Source organism: Psittacula echo (genome assembly GCF_963264785.1).
Source record: "Psittacula echo genome assembly, chromosome: 1".
NCBI lineage: Eukaryota > Metazoa > Chordata > Aves > Psittaciformes > Psittacidae > Psittacula > Psittacula echo.
In genome coordinates, this window is record NC_137735.1 from 151,016,087 (window position 1) to 151,037,885 (window position 21,799).

Consider the following 21,799-nt stretch of genomic DNA (forward strand, 5'->3'; position numbering starts at 1 on the left):
AATAAGGCAATAAGAAAGCGAGAAATGGAACATGTAAACTGTTTGAGAACATGTTTTTTTCTAAAACAATTAGTAAAAGCTTTTTTTTCCCTCAACCTTTAATATTTAATAGGTGGTGCAATGTCAACTGTTTTTCTCAGAAGTGCATAGTTTAACTATTAACTTAGGCAAATACAGATTGTTTTTCAAAAGGAAATGCTGAAAGGACAGGGGCAAAGCTGGAATGACATTATTTTCTAGCTGCAAAGCCAACATCTTTAAGGAATTGGCCAAAGTATATTAAGTAAGAAAAACATTTTTACACAAAGTAGAGCTGCAGATTCTCAGGTCTTTAGGCAATCAGATCATCCTCGGTACTTTTGCCAAAGGTTTAATGAGTCAGTGGAACTGACCATCTAGGAGGTCCACCTTTAAAAGGCAGCAAATACAGAATTCCTGCTGTCTGTAGTCTACTTCTTTGCAGATTTTTCTTTAGTAGAACCAAATATTACTAGTTTTTGTCAAAACTGGATAAAGCTATGATGTTAGGATGCTATTCCAATCAGGCTGGAGAAATTTATGGCTAGAAACTGCAAAGTATTGAACGGATAGTAGGGGAGTGATAAGTATACCTGCTTTAAAAGAGTGTTTTCAAGAGGTTATTTCATCTTCTAAATTTTCTCAAGATATTTCCAAATAAAAGCAATTTATTGTGCCAGATTTTATAGCAATGTTATTCCATTTTCTTGGTCACTCACTTTAGTTGAAGATGACAGGCTTGCTTTGACACGGTTTTAATTAGATTCTGTATGTGATTTGTTTGTACCATGTGGCTCTAAGATTTTCTTTGTGTATGGAAAAAAAAAAAAAGGTAATTTAAGCAATTAAAATTATTTACCTGCATCAGTTCTAACATTCCCAAAGCATGTGGCTTTGACATTTTTTTATTCTGTGTGTAGGGTATGATAGGCATATATAAAAATCTATTGTTGTTATATATATATTTAACAACAACACAAGCATATATTACATATATATATTAAAAAATACAATATACATACGGTTGTGCACATACAACATACTGTTGTCATACACATGCATATATATGTGTGTATCTATGTACAATGTTGTCATTCTAGATTGTTTGGATAGACTTTTTGCTCTCTGAGCAATTGTATTAGAAGAAGAAACAAAGATAGACAGGAGGTCAACTGAAGGATTTTCAGCTGTTAAACTCAATTACAAGCAATGACTGAAATGAATTTTAAAATGTCTTTCTTGAAGGGTGAATGTACTCTGCTCTCCAATATCTGATGTGACAGTGCTTGGAGCCCTTTCTGAGATGAACTGAGCTCTGTTTATTATTTTGCTCAGGGAGGAGTGGGGCTTATTGTTTCGGGTTTGGCTTTTCTTTTGCATTGGTTCCCTTCAGTTTTCATGGGTATACTAAAAAACCACTGTCAAGTGTACAATAATTTTCTGTATTCCCAAGATGAGCTATTCATCTGAAAGGAGCAATTAATTTACAATACACAAAGCACAAAAAAATGCTTTATTCAAAGTTGCAACCATTTTAAACAGCAAAATGAAATGTCAGAGGACAATGTGGTATAAATTGCAGGGGAAGAAACTCAGCACCTTTTCTTAAGGAAAAGTGATTGATTAATTTTTCTTTTAAAAATGCTTAAAATGCAACTAAAAAAAAAGTTTTTCTTTTCAGGTCCTTTCTGTGATTCACAGTAGGTACTGACATATTCCCAATTATGTAATTATCTGCTCTGCACAGTCTAGGTTTGTAGACTGCTTCAGACTGCTCATTATATTCTTTATAAGTAATCACAGTAAAAATATTTGTCTCTCTGCTGAATCCATAATTAAAAGAATTACTTCTAAAAATGGTGTTAACTAGCTACAAGTAAGACCAAATATATTGTTGGTAAGGATATATATATCTTCTAAAAGAAAAAAATATAATTTGCAAGATAGTATTCCCTTGTTTTAGGAATCTTCCACTTGTGACAAAAATATTTTTAAAACTGAGAACATGGTACAAAAAACCACTTGAGCACATACTTAAATCTGTCACAATTAAAAATAACATATTAACATGTTTGCAGGTTTTAACCCTGGAAGCAACAATTAGACAATCTGTCCTGACACTTTATACATCAAAACTGGAAAATTTCATGCACTTATTTCTGTAATAAATTCTGTAACTTGCTTTTGACTAAAAAAAAAAATAAATCTTCCAGGAATCTGATCTTGACTTGATAACTTCTGGTTATAGCGGGTTCATCAGTTTTGTGTTCTTCCCAAATATGGCATGATGGCAATCTTTGATTTATGGGATTCAAACATATATTAAAAATTAAGCAACTATTTTCTCTGAAGGAAGTATTTAACCATATCAAAGCCCTATACATGGGCATTGTTGAAGGATCTAGATCATGCTAGCATTCAGCAAAGTTCTTGTGAATGGAAAAAACCTAGTCATATGAATATGGGCAAAATGGCTCATAAACAATAGTGACTTCAGGGGGAGACAAATTTTATAATGCAGAAGTAACAAGACTGATGGTATTAAGACCCAAAAGTAGTGCTAACATAATTCTGATGGAGACTTTGCCATTGTTCTTTAATACTATGAAGATTTTTTAAATGTATCTTGAATATCTTAAGGTCCTTTCCAACCCTAACCCTCCCCACCCCCCCCCAGCTCCCCGGGTTCCTATTTCACTAGCTTTCAGCCAATACAGCTGAGAGAATAAATATTACCCTAGGGATTCTTTGGAGTGATAAACTGGAAAGTCAAACTGTCAGAATATCCCACTTGGTTCACTGAAGGTGCTCTAAAGGGATGGTGAGCTGCAAGCTTGATTTTAGCTTGTAGCCACCCATAACACAAAACAATGGAAGGTAAGAATCTGTGTTTGTCTTTTTCTGTTTGTCTGTTTGTTTCCAAAACTCAGAATAGGAAACAAAAGCACAATAATTTATATGACACAAAATGAAACAAACAAATTGCCATCATAATCAAACACAAATGCCTACCTGCCTCTTCATCCACTGATCAAGTTGAACCCTCACTCAATCTACAGATAGCCTAGAATGTGGGTTCCTAGTGTACACCGCTGTTTAAAGAAGAATTTGCTAAAGGCAGAATACCGGCTTTTTTTACCCATAACATTTGTGGGGAGGGAGCTTACAATTTCAAATTTTCTCTTCCTGAAGGATTAGTTACCCTTATTATGGTGGCATTCTGAATGTTCTTAGACAAGCTTATCATTTGCTCTTCCCTTCTTTAAAGGTCTGTTTATTGGATCCAGCAGAAATACCTTATTTACTCAGCTACTAGTAAGTAGTACTATTAGTAAGGACTTAATTCTTTCAAGTACAAAATGCTCTTTTCCATTTTATTTAGTAAACTCCACTGTGATCCAGAATTATGATTTCTCTTTTCGCTAAATGTTATTAAGAAGCAGTCTTCCTGCCTCTTCTTTTCTGCTCCTTCCATTTAATCAGTTGTTGCTTGTTCTACTGTAGATGCTAGTAAGGATCTAAGGTGAAAGTAAATATATGTCAAAATCGTAAAAACACCCATCCAATCAACCAAAAAAATCTCAATAGGCCTCTCTTTTGTTAGCAAAAATAACAATTGTTTAAAGATTTGGAGGAATTTTGGAAAATTCACCCAAAATATTTTGTTTCTATTTTTATTGTGTTCCCTGAGATGCTCAGTGAAGGTACAAGATAGGATTCTAAATATTCAATAAATGCAGAAGGATACGGTGCCTACCGCATTTTCAGACTATGGCAACAGCTACTTTCTGAGAGGCTGAGAAAAGGCATGCAGTTAAATGTCTACACATTTCATTCTCCACTTTGTCATGAAGTGGTGATACGAGCCTTGCAGATCCCAGGATAACTGATACTGGCATTTGTTTAAACCACACACCTTTTTGGATGAAAATCCTTGAGGGTACAAATTTACTCACCAATTTCAGTAGAGATGTGTGATACTATGTCATCTTTCCATTCTCCTTCAGCCTGCAGCTTGTTCTCTGCTTCTTTTAACTTCACTCAGCTCTTGGAACCAGCTGGTGAAGAAAGTAGGTAAGAGCCAGTGGCATTGCCACACCATGTTTATACACTAATGATTCCCTCATTCAGCAAAAATTTTCAAGCGGTTCTCCAAATGCTTCATTTTCACATTCTTCTGCAAGAGCAACATGAAATGAACTGATGGCCTGGAAACAAAACCTGAATTCCTTATGTAGGTACACTTTAAAATAAATAGAAACAACTACATGAGTTGGCCTGTAACTGTAGAACTTCAGCTCTTTAATAAAGTTCTTGTGTTTCCCTACATAGCAGGAAAAGGAAAAAGTTGCTTTTATGAGAGTTCTGAAGGTAATAGCATCTGGTTCAAGAGGAATACTAAGAACTGAGAAAAAATAGAGCATTTCTGAAGCATAAACTGCTGGCATGATCACTGGTAAAATACTGTTAGGTAATGTCTACTGAAAAATAAAAAAATTAAATGACTGTCTTATAAATGTAAGCAAATAAAAATATGTGTGATAGCGTAAGTATTACTAGCTATTAGTGTAAGTACTATTAATTAAAAAAAATATAATTAAGGTATCCTTATATTAGGTGTTTCTGAGAGAAAACTTGTATTTTCTCACAAAATTATACTACTTTTTCTCTTCCCATTCAAAACTGAAAAAGTTTTATTGAGACATGATAAAAATAGCTTAACACAGATAGTTTTTTATTTTTGTTTTTTAATTTGAGTCTTTAGTTGGGTTTTTTGTCTGTTTGTTTTTTATGCAACTGTTCACTGCATGATCTACAGGCCATTCTAGCTGGAAAAAAACAAGTCTTCTTGACTTTAGAAGGTTTTTAAGACAACAACCCAAGCTTCACAAAAGGTTTTTGTCTTATATCCAATGAAAACATGTCAGTGGACCCAGCTAGCTTATGAAAGCTCCACTACTGTATATCACTGCATTTCAATCTTTTAATTCTTCACAACCATGTGAGAGAATTGAGAAAGAGGTTAGCAGCACACAGGATTGTGCAGAAGAGCAAAATTAGATTCCCATTCAGCTTTTCAACCGTCGATGTACATCTTTCAGTCTTTTAGGTAGTTAATGTGAGGATACATGAATCTGACCCATGTAAAACTAAATTCAGTGTAGCAGTTTCCTTTATGAGGCATATGATCCCCTGAAATCTGTTACTTTTGAGGGTTCTGTGTAAGTGAAATAAATAACTAATAGAGAAAAAAAAAGGAGAGGGGAACAACCAAACATCCCCCCCCCCCAACAAAAAAAACCCAATAAACACACTACCACAACACCAAAAAACAAACAACAACCAGAACTGCTTTTATAAGTGACTAAGGATTGGAAAGACTGATTTTTTTTTCCCCTCCTGCCTAGGCCTAAGGGATTCTATAGCCTGGAATATGAGCCAGACTTTCTGCCTGAAGAAAATATATAGACAAGGGACCACATCCTCAAAGGATTGTTTTCAGCAAAGCTACATACTTGTAAATTAGTTGATCACTGGCAGTTATAAACAGGAGCCTAATTTTAAAGGCAGAAATTCAGGAAAAAAACCAAAATTACCATTACGCAGTGTTTTAGGAAATCCCACTTGCAACCATGAGTACAACCCTTAAAATGCATTTCTAATGTTTTTATAAGATTTATATAGCTTCTGGTCCTTTTTTGATGTTTGACTGTTTGACATTTTCAGCTCATATACAACTTTTATCTCCAATAGTAAGCGACTATGCTTTAACATTCTGAAGTTCTGAGTAATTGTGAGAAATGCAAAAACAGGACAATCTATGCAATCCTTCCAGTGAAGCACTGTATTCCAAAAGGGAGAGTTTTTCTTATATTTTCAAGGTATAATGAAAATATGCTTTTCTGGAAAAAAAAAAAAATGCTCAGAATATTGAGAAAAATACCAAATAATTAAAGAATGAAAAGCATAATGTATTCTGTAGTATACTCCAGTTATTAAATACTTTTTTCCCCTTAAAGGGTGAAGAAGTTAATATTTTTTTCTACAGTTTAGGCATATCTAATTATGTTTTTTCTAAACCAAAACATTAGCTTAACTGCTTTTGAAGTAAATTATATCAACATTTGCTAGGCCTATAATATTTTGATATACAGCAATTACAAATATTACAACTTCAGTCTTTGTTTTGACCTATTTCAGCACCTCCTACTGTAGTTCTCAGCACATTATAATTCATCCTCTAAATAGAGTCATGCTTCCATTTATTGTTTCCCATTAAATTACAGATATTCAGATGTCACGGAATGGACTCAGTCAAAGATCAGTGTGATCAGACAAAGCCATTTATTATAGAAAACTAACTCTTTATATACTCTTTCTTAAAGTTGTTTGCACTAACTTGGCACATTGTGATTGGATACATATCTGTGAGGCCCTTAACAACTAACATATAATTGGTTAAGCACAGGTGTGAGAACCCGACCTTCAAAGTTTTCCAACAGTCCTCAATTTAGCAACTCAGTAAATTCCAGCTCCTTCTTATCTTGCTGGGATTCTCACTCCCAGTGCCTCGCTCCCATCCTCCTTCACCTTTTGTTGTTTCTTGGTTCATGTCGAACTCCAGGTAGGCACTTGCTGATCTAGGCACATGGCCATTCTTTGCCAGAAAGTCATCCCACATTCAGATACAAAACAAGCAATCTTTCAAGGCAGAAGTAGCTGAACCCTGACAGCTAACAATAGTGGACTTCTGATTTAAGAGTTACCTTGCTTATCCCTATCAGAGGAGTTAACATTTCATTTTGATGCCTGATGTTCTATTTTCTGATTTATGTGCAGTGCATTCAACCCTCATTTGTTTGAGAAATGTCCTTCAGAACTAGAACAGATGTTATTTATAGTGCTGCATTAGGGTTTTTTACAAAAAAAAAACCAACCTCTTTTGGTTAACAGAGCATCAGGGGATAGAAGAAACACTAAAACTGATTCTGAATATTCCACTTTCAATAGCCAGAGAAAACTCAGTAGAGAGCATGTTGATTTTGGTTATTTTTGCTGCCTATCATTGCTTATTGAGGAGTCAGCAACATACAAAGTATTATGCAACTAATTCTCATTGTCGAATAGCATTTTCCTCATGATACTTAAGTGTATGCATATAACACATGAATACAAGGCAGATGAAAAAAATTTGTTCTCTTATTTTGGTGCAGAAGGAAAATGGACTGGGACACAAAATGCTGGCATGCAGTAATTTCATGTTTTGTACTGAATATAACAATAGACAATTCAAATTCCAAGATCTGGGTCAGCAATACAATTGTGATTTCAACAAATTTTCTGGATAGCAGTTAAAAATAAGCTTCAACTAACAAAAAATGCAGAATTTAACTTTTCAGAAGTAACTAGCAATGTACTTTTCTATGAGAATCAAATAATTGATGGCGCATTTTGCCAAACAATTTAGCTTTTTGCTTTGTTCCAAATCATAGAATCCAAGAATCATAGAGTGGTTAGGGTTGGAAGGGACCTTAAAAGATCATCTAATTCCAACCCACCTACCATGGGCAGGGACACTTTCCACTTAGACCAGGTTGCTTAAAACCCCCGTTCAAACTGGCTTTGAGCACTTGATGATCTCTGATAGTTCACCCTGCATGTACATATATCACTTAATCCTTAAGGATTTCATTATTGAAGAGCGTCCAGCCCTCCTGAACCTCTTTGTCCTTTAGCAATATTTCTGAAGGAATTCTGCAAACCAGCATCCTGAACAGGCCAGTCAGCCCTCCAGAAAACTAAGGTGGAGGTTTTGCTGACCTTCTACCTGACCTCTCCAAGAATTGAAAATTCAGTAATTTCATGATCACTTTGCCCAAGACAGCCTCCAACAATCACATCACCCACCAGTCCTTCTCTGTTTGCGAACAGCAGATCTATCCAGGCATTTCCCCTAGTTTGCTCACTAACCAGCTGGGTTAGGAAGTTATCTTCCACACTCTCCAAGAATCTCCTGGATTGTTTCTTCTCTTCGGTGTTGTATTTCCAGCAGACATCTGGTAGGTTGAAATCCCCCACAAGAGCATGGGCAAGCAATTGTGAATCAGGTAAAGTTAACCTGATTCCCTTGTGGGTAGCGCTTTTTTATAAAAGTAACTTTAAAATATGTCTTCAAGTCTCCCTAAAAAGTAATTCCTGTCTTCTCTTATTCTGAACTATAAGTTATGTTGAATATTACAGATCTGTGGAACAGGAACCTGCTAATTTTCAGCATAACATAGAATCATAGAATCATAGAACAGTTAGGGTTGGAAAGGACATTAAGATCATCTAGTTCCAAGCCCCCTGCCATGGGCAGGGAATGTTTGTATGAATTTTATTCCCATTACTTCCTATATCCTAAGTGACTTTAAAAATGATTGGCTGGATAAAATGATGTCTTTTGCAGAAGTCAAGATGCATAAATGCAATGGACAGACCAAAGCATCATGATCACCTCATAATTTCAGTATGGGATTGATAATCCAGATAAAATATGATATTTTCATCATTAAAGGTTCTGCTATCGGGGTTCTGTGGATAATATTTTTAGACTTCTATGATGCTTCTTCTGAACTTTGACCATGCTTTTAGGCTGAGCCAAATTAACAAGGATTTCTACAGTTCAGACTACGAGTTCAAGCTATTAAAATCTTCTGGATTGCCATATGTGACGCAAATTTTGAAGCCTACCTATTTGGAATAGATCTGGTATTATCACATAGGAAATTATAAGTGCTGTCTTGCTCTAGTATAGGAAAACAAATTGATAGAAATCTAAACAACTGTAATAGAAACTTGTCAAGGGAATAAGATCACACTCAGCTCAGATATATTAGTTGTAGGAAATGAAATAAATTAAACAGTGTATTAGGAAATATATAATGTGTTTTGCAAACAGTAAAGAGGTTTATTAACACATGTATTTAAATTTAGAGAATGTAACACCCATACAGAAGCTAATGGGATTTCCAGATTTAACTTTGATTATTTTTTTTTGTGAAAAACGTTTTAATGGGCTTCATCTGAAGCAAGATTTTCCCATAAAATGGAGTTAATACCAGCAACTCCTTCAATGGATTAACAAACTGTGACAAGTCTCTCAGCACATACAGTGTTTTAATTAGACATCATAGTAGCAGGCAAATTGATCTCCCCTTGCTTTTCTCTCAAGTGTCAGCTAGTTTAAGGTGAAGTCTCAGAATGATTTCAGCTGGAGGGTGGTGGTGTGTATGGACAGTGGCATTACAGCAGCAACAGGAACTCAGCTCTGGCCATGAGCTGAGTTTATGTGTCATTACTTGAAGCTAATAAGTTTCCTTTCTCAAGCATGTGCTCATACGGAGGGATGGTTGAATGCCAGTAACAACATGCTGAGATCCTGCTTCATAGAATAGAATATTAAATACCTGTATAGTATGTTATTTTCTAGATCAAATTAACAGTCGTCAAGCTGTATGTCTATTTGTTTCTGAAGGTGCCGAGTCACTCCTCTGCTGCCATAAGATGTAGGGGATAAACCAGACCTCAGCCCCGCTTTTGTATGTCCTCGATGCATAATAGGATTGAGCTGCTTGTAATTTAAATACTGAAACTGCATCTGCCTTGTATACAGTGCTCTGTATGTGGTAGTGCTACTGAAGCTTAAACAATGGTTGGTATGGAGCAATTTAAATAAGCCTGACAGCTACAGTGGCATCACAGAGACTGAGCAGACAGTGGCTTATCACAAGCTGCTCAGTCCAGTCTGCATATTAACCTGTGCTGGGGGAAAAGGCAAAACAAGCAGTCACTATGTTCTCCCTCACTTTGCTCTTTTGCAGGATAAAGCAAAACCTACTAACACAATCCACATCGAAGAGGAATACTATCTTTTGGTGGCTTTAGGTCCACTTTCCAGTAGTTGTTCTTAATTTTATCTTTATATATTGAAAGGGCAAAAGACCTAGTCACAAATGTGTTCGTGAGTATATATGACTTTAGTAATGCTACCATGTAGCTTTTTCACAATACTCCAGTATCTAGGAGTACCCTGGAGGTATAGTTTCATTTCCTTTCTCTCTCTGTGAAGATTCAAATCTCTTACTTCCCTAAAGTATTTCCTAGTCACTAATAAATAAAATAAAATAATAAAAAACCACCTTTTGTAGGTCTTCTGAGGTTGCACTATTGATCAGTGAGTGTGTGAGAAGCCATTTTAAGTTGTAATGCTCACTTACAACTGCCATAGAAGCCAGGTAGGTGACAGGTATCAGTGCACACCTGCATCTCCTGCAGAATATGTTGTCAAAATAGTGCTAAGGTGCACTTGATGTCAGGAAATTAGAAAATATTCCTGGCACCTCCTTTTTAAGTTCCCTTAAAAAAATTATGAACATTTTAAAAGGACAAAAAAACCCCCAGCCTGATATTTGGCTGGGGGAGAGAAATTGGTTTCCTATTATTTATATTTTTACTCTGTGTTTTAGACCCTACTCGAACCAAGGAATGTTGTACTCCATCTGGGTTTCAAAACTGAGTTCTGAGTATGGCTTCTGGTAAGTGAAAGCATCTGAAAATGGGTAACTGAAAGAAAAGAAAGCAAAATTTACATGTATTGTTACCTAACTAAAACAACTGGGAGAAGTAATGTCATACTATATGGAAATGTCACTGTGAACTCTATCTTAGCTACTTGGCTTCTTGTGGTAAAATAAATACTTAAAAAATAATATAAAAAAATGAACTTTCTCATTATGTGATAACTTTTACTAGTTTGTAGTGAGATAGAATTGTTTATAACAGATGGCTGAAAAATACCATATTTTTAATGTTTTGAAGGTTGTCTCTGCTGCAATTTCATTTAAAAGAATAGCGTCATATCAAAAGCACTTTGACATCACATTCCAATAAATGCTTTTATTTATTAACAAATCCTATGTGCTTGGATATATTAAATTTTTAAAGGCTACAAACAGCTTAAAAAGGAAGTAAAGGTTTTCTTTTTCTAAATAACTTTTCAACATAATTCTACAAAATTTACAAAATTTTATTTCTGAGAAGATTTTTTTTTCTTTTTTGTATGTGAGCTGAAGAAAATGGATTTTTATACTGAGTCTTACTTGGCTTTTAGCACATTTTGCAAAGCATACTTATTGCTGACTTCACCAAGCAGCCAGGGCTAAGTTCAGAAGGGCTAATCATCTTGATAATCACTACATTTACAAACAGGTCGCCAATAATAGATAGTATTTCATGTAATGAGAATAGTAGCAAAATTCTTCAACCATTTTGGTTAGAAAGGTGAGATTACTTCACCTAATATTCCTTCTCTTGTTCAGAAATAGAGCATACAGTATTATAAAGAAGGCCTAGACACTGAAAGAGTGCATTGGTCTGGCTGAGATGGAGTTAATTTTCCCCATAACAGCCCTCATAACGCTGCGTTTTGTATTGCCATCTAGAAAGATGTTGATAACACACCACTGTTTTGGCTACAGCACTGCCTGTGCTACAGTGTTTGCACACATCAAGGCTGTCTCTCCAACATTACCTCCTCACCAGATGGCTGGAAGGTGGGTGAGATCTTGGGAGAGGGACATTCTCAGGTCCCCATATAGTGTCTGCTCAGCAGTGAAGGCTTAGAGGAAAGTGGAGGGACATATGACACGACATGCGTTATTACTTTTGTCTTCCAGAGCAACCGCTGCATGTGCTGAAGTCTGCTTCCCGGGAAATGGCTTGATATTGCGTGCTGATGGGAAGAAGAGAATAAATTTTTTGTTTTACTTTGTTTATGCATAAGGCCTTTGCTTTTGCTTTATTAAATGTCCTTCATCTTAACCCTTTATCTTAATTTTTTTCCCGTCTTATTTTCTCTCCCTCTGTCCTGCTGAGGAGGGGTATGGTAAGCCATTGAGTAGCAGTTTGGTGGACACCTGGCATTCAGCTGAGGTCAACCCAGGACAAATAGATATAGGGATATAATTACTCCTATGCCATTTCATGAAAGAGAAGGTACTCTTTTGCATGTTAGCCTGCAGAAATGACTCTTTAGTTAGAGGTAAAAATGTTTTCGTTTTAATTCTGAAGGTTCCTGGTTTACACCTTAGAGTCCATTAGTACAGCTGTTCTTTCACAGAGTAAGGGTTTTCTGGGGTTGTAAAAATGATGAGCTTCAGCCTGAAAACAGCTTTTTCTTTCTGCAGGAGACAGTGCCTTAGCTAGTGTGTGCATTGCTCCCAGTTTGCAAGCCTGTGGACATGCTGCGGGTCCTCCCTGGCTGCAGTCAGACTTGAACATTGAGTCTTGCTCCGGACTCATCTGCGCTGGCTTCCTACTGCAACTTGTTACCACCCCTGACTGACCCCATTGCCTGTGTCCTCTCTCTCTTCCTCGTTAAGGACCTTGAAAAGATTAGTCCTTGTCCAATACTATTTCTACTTTGGAGCTGGTGTTTTATTCAGGTGCATAGTGACTGTGGCACAAGCATACTCTGTGATGTTTCATTCTGTAGCTCAGGAAATGTTGAGCTGCAGAATTAGTTACAGAACGTATTGGGAAAGCTACTACTGTAACAATGTTCAAGTCACTCCAAAATCTTTTATGTTCCTAACTGGGCTATGAAAGCAGATAAACATTCAGTAATTTCAATCGCTATACTTTAGAAGGTGGTCTTCTCAGCCACTGTGGGTGCATCATCAATAAATAACGTGGGGGGCTGAATGAATTAAAACATATATACCTCTAACTACATCTGGAAATAGCATTAAAAGAATATTTCCAAAGTGCATTCATGCTTCTAATTTCTGTTTGGAACTGAAGGCAATACAAGTGAAATACACATTTAATAAGTATGTTGAAAGGTCCTTCTGAAGATATTCAGGGGTCATTTGAATTCAAAGTAAACTTAGCTAGGAACTTTTAATATTTCTAACAGGAGATGTATTCTCAAGAAATAATGTTTCAGAACAGATGTTCTTTTATCTAAGTGGAGATTCTTTTTTATCCTGAAATGGTCATCCATCCTTAAAATAGTCCAAAGAAATTTACATAATTATCTAAATTCTATTCTTGCCTATTATTCATCCATATTAAGACATTGCCTATATGCCCATGTTAAGACTGTGTTTCAGTAACATAAAAAAATAATCTTATTTTTCCAAATGGGATAAAAAGCATCTGCAGATTCTGAAGCTCTGGCTTCAGAAAAATTTTTCTGACCTGCTTTCTCTTCCAAACCTGTTTTCCGTTTATTTTGTTAATGAACTTTACAGATTTTTTTTTTTATTTGTTATTCTTAGAATTGCTAAGAGTTTATTTATTTATTTACTTATTTTATTTAAAGAACAATTTTAATTGAAGACCAAATACTACTTGTCACATGATCCTTTGCTTATTTATTGGATGCCCTGTGTCTGGCTGCTAAAAGTCAAAAAGCTTTCACTATTTTTAAATCTCTCTAATGTTTTCCCCATTAGAAGTCCTGGAAAACACTTCTGTCACCAACTAAATTAAAAATATTTTGTGTTATTTGCATTATTTATGCTCACACACTTGTTTTACAGGCTATTTTTGAAGTTCATTGTTTTCCTCTGCCAGCAGACTTGGTATGTATATTGAGTTCCCTAAAGCTGCCATAGCTGCAAACCACAGAGGAAAGCATTTTCAAAGATAGTAGGAAGAATTGGTTTTGAATCCAGAGGAGAACAAATATGTACAGGATAGTTGTCACAAGTACCAGAGTTTCTTGTCATTGTGCATATGGTTGCCTCATCATCAATCCAGTTGTTCCCCACTAGGCACTTTCGAGCTCAAAACCAAAGAGACTAGAGGTTAGCCTGTGCATTTAAATTTATGACCAACTTCATGAAAATATGTACATACTTAACTGCTATAAATGGACATATAAATCCATTTGACTTAAATAAGAGACTAAAAATTTAAAGAAAGGTTACAAACTTTCATAGATCTGGCTACAAGGAAGGGAACATGAGGGAGTGCAGAATGTGCTATCAAAGATATTCAGCGGTAATTTAATAGTAAGCATTTATCCTCCAATATTCACAAGGATGCAATCACTCCTTGCTGCTCACACCCGACACAGTTTTAGGTTTCTAAGAGAATAATTTCTGCTGAGATTATGTGACAACAAAACCCTTTCCTTAGACTGGCATATCTCTGCCTACTGTTAAATGGATTCCATTTGCGTTTGTCAACAGTGTTTCCTCAAATTCAGCAGCCTTACAGTCCACTGAAATATTTTTTCTTCAGATGAGCAAACATAGCTCTATGCTCCACAACACAAAGAAGAGCAATTTTTTTATGGTCCTGAGGTCATGTAAATAACCTCGACTTTTATGTTCAGTAGCTTGATCAGAACATAGATGTTTTCTGAGTAGTTTTTTCAATACTGCTGATGTTATACAGCATATCATAGAAGTCTGCCAAGAAGAGTTTATGTTTGTTATGGGGTTACCTGCTTTTAAACTCTAGGAAAATTCTAGTCTGTGTTTAATACTGCTGGCTCAGGTGTTTCATTCCAACTCGTAGTCAGTACCTGTGCAAATATAACACAATAGCGTTTACAAAATAAATTGCCACAATTTCTTTAAAGAAAAAGGTCTTAATGCAATGTACTTTTCATTCCATCTACAAATAACTCCTTATAAAATGATTTGTTCAAAGAATGTAAACAGTAGAGGACTTGCTGTTCATTGTCTCCAGTGAGATGAACTGTCTGAAGAGTGCTGATTAACATTCTTTTAAAGAGCTCAGCTTGTTTCAATGAGAATCGTGATTTGCTTTTGATATGGCAGCTGCTGTGAGCATTTACACTTCTTCCCTCTTCAGCTATATGTTGCTGAAGGGTTTACAGTTGCATCTAGGCATGACTTAAATGATCTGAAGCCATTTGTCACATATCCTGGAAAAATTAGGAGCCTTAATGCAGAGGGATTTGAATGAATAATTTTCAGTGAATAATTTATTCAGGAAATGTAACCTCTTTCTTGCTTAACTTCTCTGTTAAGAATGATGATTCTGGGTTCTTTGTCACTACTCAAATAATTATTTTTGTGGAAAGATCCTATCCTATGTTTCTCCATTGTATGAAGGTGGTTTTCACTGGCTAAGTTATTTTTGCTTTATGATTTAGTATTTTGATTTCCAGGAGATTCAGTATGTCTATAAATAAACCAGTCATTGAATACACAAAGGGATGCTAGAAAGAGCTGTATTCTAGGAAGCCATGTTTAAATCTCATCTAGGTCTAGCAGACATCCAGTATACCTGTCAATTTACATGGCAAAGTAGCTTATTTTATTCAATAGTTCAAGCAGTGATAGTTTTGAATAACGAGAATGATTGTGACCACCATAACAGAGCCCAAAGTCATGGGCTAAATAAACTTTGCGGACTTTTTTTGGATCTTCCTGGCCATTCTTATGGACATTTTTAAAGGGTGGTCCACATACTAAGGGAATGATAGCTGTATATTATATCGAAGGATGGGAAAGGGATGGGGCAGGGAGAATATGAAAAGGTTGGATTTGAATGAGATAGAATTAAATTTCTTCATAGTAGCTAGTATAGCCTATGTTTTGCATTTTTGACTAAAATAGTGTTAATAACACAGATGTTTTCATTATTGCTGAGTGGTGCTCATAGAGTCAAGGCCTTTTACACCTCTCACATCACCCCATCAGTGAGCAGGCTGGGGGTGCACAGGTTGTTCAGAGGGGGCACAGCTGGGACAACCAAATAAAAGGATATTCCACACCATGAGGTGTCATGTTCAGCAATAAAAGCTGGGGGAAGAAGGAAAGAGGGGACTTTCAGAGTGATGGCATTTGTTTTCCGAAGTAAACACTATGTGTTATGGAGCCCTGCTATTCTGGAGATGGCTGAACACTTGCCTGCCAATGGGAAATGGTGAATGAGTTCCTTGTTTTGCTTTGCAAGGCACATGCAGCTTTTGCATTACCTATTAAAATGTCCTTCAACCCATGAGTTTTCTCACTTCTATACCTCTGATTCTCTCCACCACCCACTAGGAGGGAGTGTGTGAGCAGCTGCTGAAGCTTAGTTGCCAGCTGGGTTTAAACCACAACAATAACAAAGAACTGAAACAGGAAAAAGGAAGGACTAAACCACACAAACTCCAATTTTAGCAGTCTAATTTTTGGCTGAAACACTGTCCAGCAGTACACATCTCAGGCTTCCCATGTAAGATGTCTGTAAATTAGTCATTTATGTGTAAGATCCATAAACAGGAAGATGCTTAAAGAAGCAGAAATCAACTCATATATTGGGAAGGTAGTGGTATTTTGTAATGGGAACATATTTCTTCAGGAGATTATTATTTCCACCAGCCTTGCCCAGCAAAAGCAGAGGAAGATAAAGGTATGATGCTTCCTTCTATCCAAAAGTCAGTGTCTGGATCACTGATTCAGGATATTAGAGGTGTAAATCCCCTTTCTACCTGTGGTGATCCAAACCTATAAATAATTGGAAGAGCATTGGTATTTATGATGTTACCTTCCTCACAGTCTTTATTAATTTTTAGTCTTCCCCTTCTCCAACAGCCTAACTCCTTTCTTCCTGTATCAATTTTTGGAACACTATTTTTAAAATGGTTTCAGGAACACTTTTTATTTGTGAATGCAGTTGAAGGAATGTTGCATTAGATTTCTGTGATATTCTTACTGATAATAAAGTCACTGACCTGACTATACATGAAAAAAGCCTTCATGAAAAGACCATTCTTACTCTGCTGCCTAACTGCAGGCTATCTCAGGGGAATATGGTGTCATAACAGAGAAAAGACACTGCTTTATGCCACTACAATACCACAGCTACAAACCACTGTTACTGTTATGTGGCACAGCAGATGCATAAAGCAACATTTTGGAGGATAAGCATAGTGAGATGTTTGGATAATGCAGCAGTACATTCTAAGATTGCCATTCACAATTAATTCAGCATCAGTGGTTGTCTAGACAAGTTTCATCATGTTTTATTTACCTCATCCAACACCATAGCTCCTTCAGAGAAGCTCCTTATTTCACACTTCACAGTTTGTCCCATTCTTTGTACTGTTCGACATAAGCAGCAGGAATCTAGCCCCCACTGAGATGCTTGTTTCACCTGGTGAGAAAGTGCATGTATTACTGAGAAAACAGTATGATCTGGGCAATGTATTTTAAAGATCTTTTACACTGTTGTTTCATATTCATGTTATTTTGACCTTTTAGGATTAGCGTTGCTTTTGAAGGAAGAGATGATAGAATTTAGTTCATTGTCATCAAATTTCAGTCACTGCTGACTTTTTTATACCTATGTTCTCAAGTTTTGCAAGTCCCATCCTTAAGAGTTTCCCTTTTACACCTCTATTTCAAAATGGTAAGCATACTTTCTTTTTGTTCATTTTTGCCTCCCACTTATTCACACAAGAATAATCCCTTTTTCTTGTCCACAGTTACATATATTCAAACTAAAACTGATACAGTGCATTCACCCCTTATATCTCATCTATCACCTTGTCAGGTTCTTACGCTGTTTTTCTTCATTATTTAATACTATTAATTCTTCAAAGTACTATGGATTCCCAAACTTGTCTTAAACAAGGACCCAACTATGCTATTTGTCATGACTTTAAAGAAAAAGTCTTTTTAGGTGGATATGGACGTACAGAAGAGAGTTTAAGGAAATTAATTGCACATGTAATAATTTTTTTTGTTTCTTCTGAAAAGTCAGCAACAGAATTGAATGAAGTCAGGTAATACCAAGATGAAATGTAAACCAGATGTAGGGTAAGTGTGTGAATTACCATAGTGAAAGAAGTAAAATACAAAAGTTAAGCATTGGAACACATTTGTAATTATACTCTTAAAACTGCGGTAATGTCTTTATTTCCACCGATTATCTTCAGGCACATAGCTTTAGGAAGAGACAATTTTTAAGAATTTTCTTTTCCTGGTAAAGTTCTTTTCTATACATTGCAAATATTAAACTTAGACTTCGATTAAGAAATGGCAAATGAACATGCAAAACTAAGTCTGAAAAGTTGTGTCTGTTTTGCCCAACAGTAGTTACTGGATGCAATGCATAAGAATGACTAAAATCATTAGTACACATAAGAGAAATCAGGCAGCATTCCACATTATGCATGTTAATAAAATCCACAAGATATGAACCAAATTCAGCTAAGCCAGAATATTACCTCTAAATTAACTTGTAAGACTTGACTGTATGTTGTAAAAGTTAGGAGATCTGATTAGCAGAGGTTCCTGTTTCATTGATATTTCTGATTCCATCCCCCAATGATTATCACTTTACATGGCAGAGGTGGAGGACTTGCTCTTAATTCTACTGTAAATATGTTTCAACCGTGTACCTCAAACCAACATGTGTATGTATGCACATGTATGGCTGCACCTGTGAAATACAAGCTCAAATAACAAATAGGTTATAATTTCCTCCATTATTTTACTTTTAACTTTTCTGATATGTAGATAATATTTTTGATTTTCAGAAATCATTAGACAGGACCTATCAGATATAATATGCCTACTAAGACATAAATGAGGTCGATGAAAAAATGAACATGAGCCGGCAGTGTGCGCTCGCAGCCCAGAAAGCCAACCGTATCCTGGGCTGCATTCAAAAGGAGCGTGACCAGCAGGTCGAAGGAGGTGATCCTGTCCCTCTACTCTGCTCTCGTGAGACCTCACTTGGAGTATTGTGTGCAGTTCTGGTGTCCTCAACATAAAAAGGACATGGAACTGTTGGAACAAGCGCAGAGGAGGGCCATGAGGATGATGAGGGGAGTGGAGCACCTCCCGTATGAAGACAGGCTGAGAAAGTTGGGGCTGTTGAGCCTGGAGAAGAGAAGGCTGCGTGGAGACCTCATAGCAGCCTTCCAGTATCTGAAGGGGGCCTACAAGGATGCTGGGGAGGGACTCTTCATCAGGGACTGTAGTGACAGGACAAGGGGTAACGGGTTCAAACTTAAACAGGGGAAGTTTAGATTGGATATAAGGAAGAAATTCTTTACTGAGAGGGTGGTGAGGCACTGGAATGGGTTGCCCAGGGAGGTTGTGAGTGCTCCATCCTTGGCGGTGTTCAAGGCGAGGTTGGATGAGGCCTTGGGTGGCATGGTTTAGTGTGGGGTGTTCCTGCCCGTGGCAGGGGGGTTGGAACTAGATGATCTCAAGGTCCTTTCCAACCCTAACTATTCTATGATTCTATGATTCTCTGATTAACATCCAGCCATCTTGAAATTAAGCTCCCATTAAAACTTGAGACCCCTGCCAGCACTCTGGTAGTTCACATGGGAAGAGTATGGGAGAGATGACTTTGTTCCAGTGACAAACATGTCAGGCTTAACAGAGCTCACTAATGCTTGGTTTTGTGGGAAATGTTCTAAATGGTTCTTAGCCCCTTATGCAAAATGCTGATAAATACTACTTCAGCATATCTTTCTTGTTTTTGTCTGTTGGCATCTATCCATCTTTTCTTAACTAATTTTCAGTTCCTCAGCTCTAAAAGACAGTCACTTTAATTGTTTTGTACCCACCACTTGTAAACGATGCTTTAACACCCAGGACTAAGACTAACAATCTTTCTACTCAGTACACTGGAAATTTAATAAGGAAAAATAAAAAAAAATCATACAATAAATGGGAGTATTCCTGGTGTAAAAGTTTATGGCAAAAAGTCTGATTTATATATCAATTATATTCCAAATAAAAAATGTTTTTCACAGATCTATTTAGTTATGTGTGCCTATTGCAACAAGAAGAGGTAAGAAAATAAGGACTTCGTTCTCCACATTCCCGTTACATGGACTGACAGAAAAAACAGTGTGCAGTTATCTTCCAGAGACAAAGGTACCATCTTCTCATAACACATGAAAAATATCTATCACAGGAAAGCTAATCATTGTTTTCTTCTCCTCTTGTCTTTTAGCACTTGATGAAATTAAACTCCAAAGCGAATCTCATACCTATAGTTGTAGCTTCACTTGCTACACGTGACAGCTTTACAGAGCCACAGTAGCTTTGAATAAATGGATGGGCTGTCTTTTAGATCATGTGTTTTCAATGGAATTGGAAAGTGGTTTTTGCTTATGAAGCTAACTGCAGGTACACTGACATGAAGTGATGCTGTCAGTTACACATGGCTACTCACAGAAGGGCTGTATTTACCTTTTTCTGTGTCCCACAAGTGATCAGTTATCGAGGGATCATTTCATATTGGCCTGGAAAGTAGAATACATACCTTTTGCACAATTTCTTACAGAATATTAGGTAATGATTTGAAATACAGCATTTTTGCTAAAGAATGTTGACTGTTATGTACTTCATATATTGTTTTACAGTTGTAGGGAAAAGTTATCCATCAGAAAAGTAAAATTTAAAAGGTATTTTAAAAGTATTTCCTTTTTTCTGCAAAGTAGAAACTGAGAAAACCAGTGCTGAAATACAAGCCGCTTTGAAAAGGACTCTGCATTAAAAGTTATGCTAATCCTTTGACCATAGGTTCCCTGGGAGGCATAGTGGCATATCTGTGGTCGCAATGCTATAAAATGCAATGAGTTATCAGTAGGTGACATGAAACATATCCACAGTTGCCATGAAAGCTAACTAAATTCAGTATTTTTTTGACAATACTAGGCACATTTAATTTCCATTGGAATAGTCCTGCCTGTTTTTCCTTTTTAATTACTTGTGAAATTTTAGTCATTGCTAGACCACTCTCCATCATCTTTACCAAGTCTTGGGAAACGGGAGAGGTGCCTGAGGACTGGAGGAAAGCAAATGTCATACCAGTCTTCAAAAAGGGCAAGAAGGAGGACCCGGGTAACTATAGACCGGTCAGCCTCACCTCCATCCCTGGAAAAGTGATGGAACACCTTATCCTTGATGCCATCTTAAGGCATGTCAAGGATAAGAGGGTTATGAGAGGCAGTCAACATGGCTTTACCAAGGGGAAGTCATGCTTGACCAACCTCATAGCCTTTTATGAGGAAATAACATTGTGGATGGATGATGGCAGAGCGGTGGATGTGGTCTACCTTGACTTCAGCAAAGCATTTGACACAGTCTCCCACAGCATCCTCATAGCTAAATTGAGGAAGTGTGGCCTGGATGATCAGGTAGTGAGATGGACTGCGAACTGGCTGAAGGACAGAAGCCAGAGAGTTGTAGTCTATGGGGCGGAGTCCAGTTGGAGGCCTGTATCTAGTGGAGTGCCTCAAGGGTCAGTATTGAGACCAGTATTATTTAATATATTCATCAATGATTTAGATGAGGGAATTGAGTGTACTGTCAGCAAGTTTGCTGATGACACTAAGCTGGGAGGAGTGGCTGACACGCCAGAAGGCTGTGCTGCCATCCAGCGGGACCTGGACAGGCTGGAGAGTTGGGCAGGGAGAAACTTGATGAAATATAACAAGGGAAAGTGCAGAGTCCTGCATCTGGGCAGGAACAACCCCAGGTTCCAGTATAGGTTGGGGAACGACCTGTTAGAGAGCAGTGTAGGGGAGAGGGACCTGGGGGTCCTAGTGGACGGCAGGATGACCATGAGCCAACACTGTGCCCTTGTGGCCAAGAAGGCCAATGGCATCCTGGGGTGTATTAAAAGGGGGGTGGTTAGTAGGTCGAGAGAGGTCCTCCTTCCCCTCTACTCTGCCCTGGTGAGACCGCATCTGGAATATTGTGTCCAGTTCTGGGCCCCTCAGTTCAAGAAGGACAGGGAC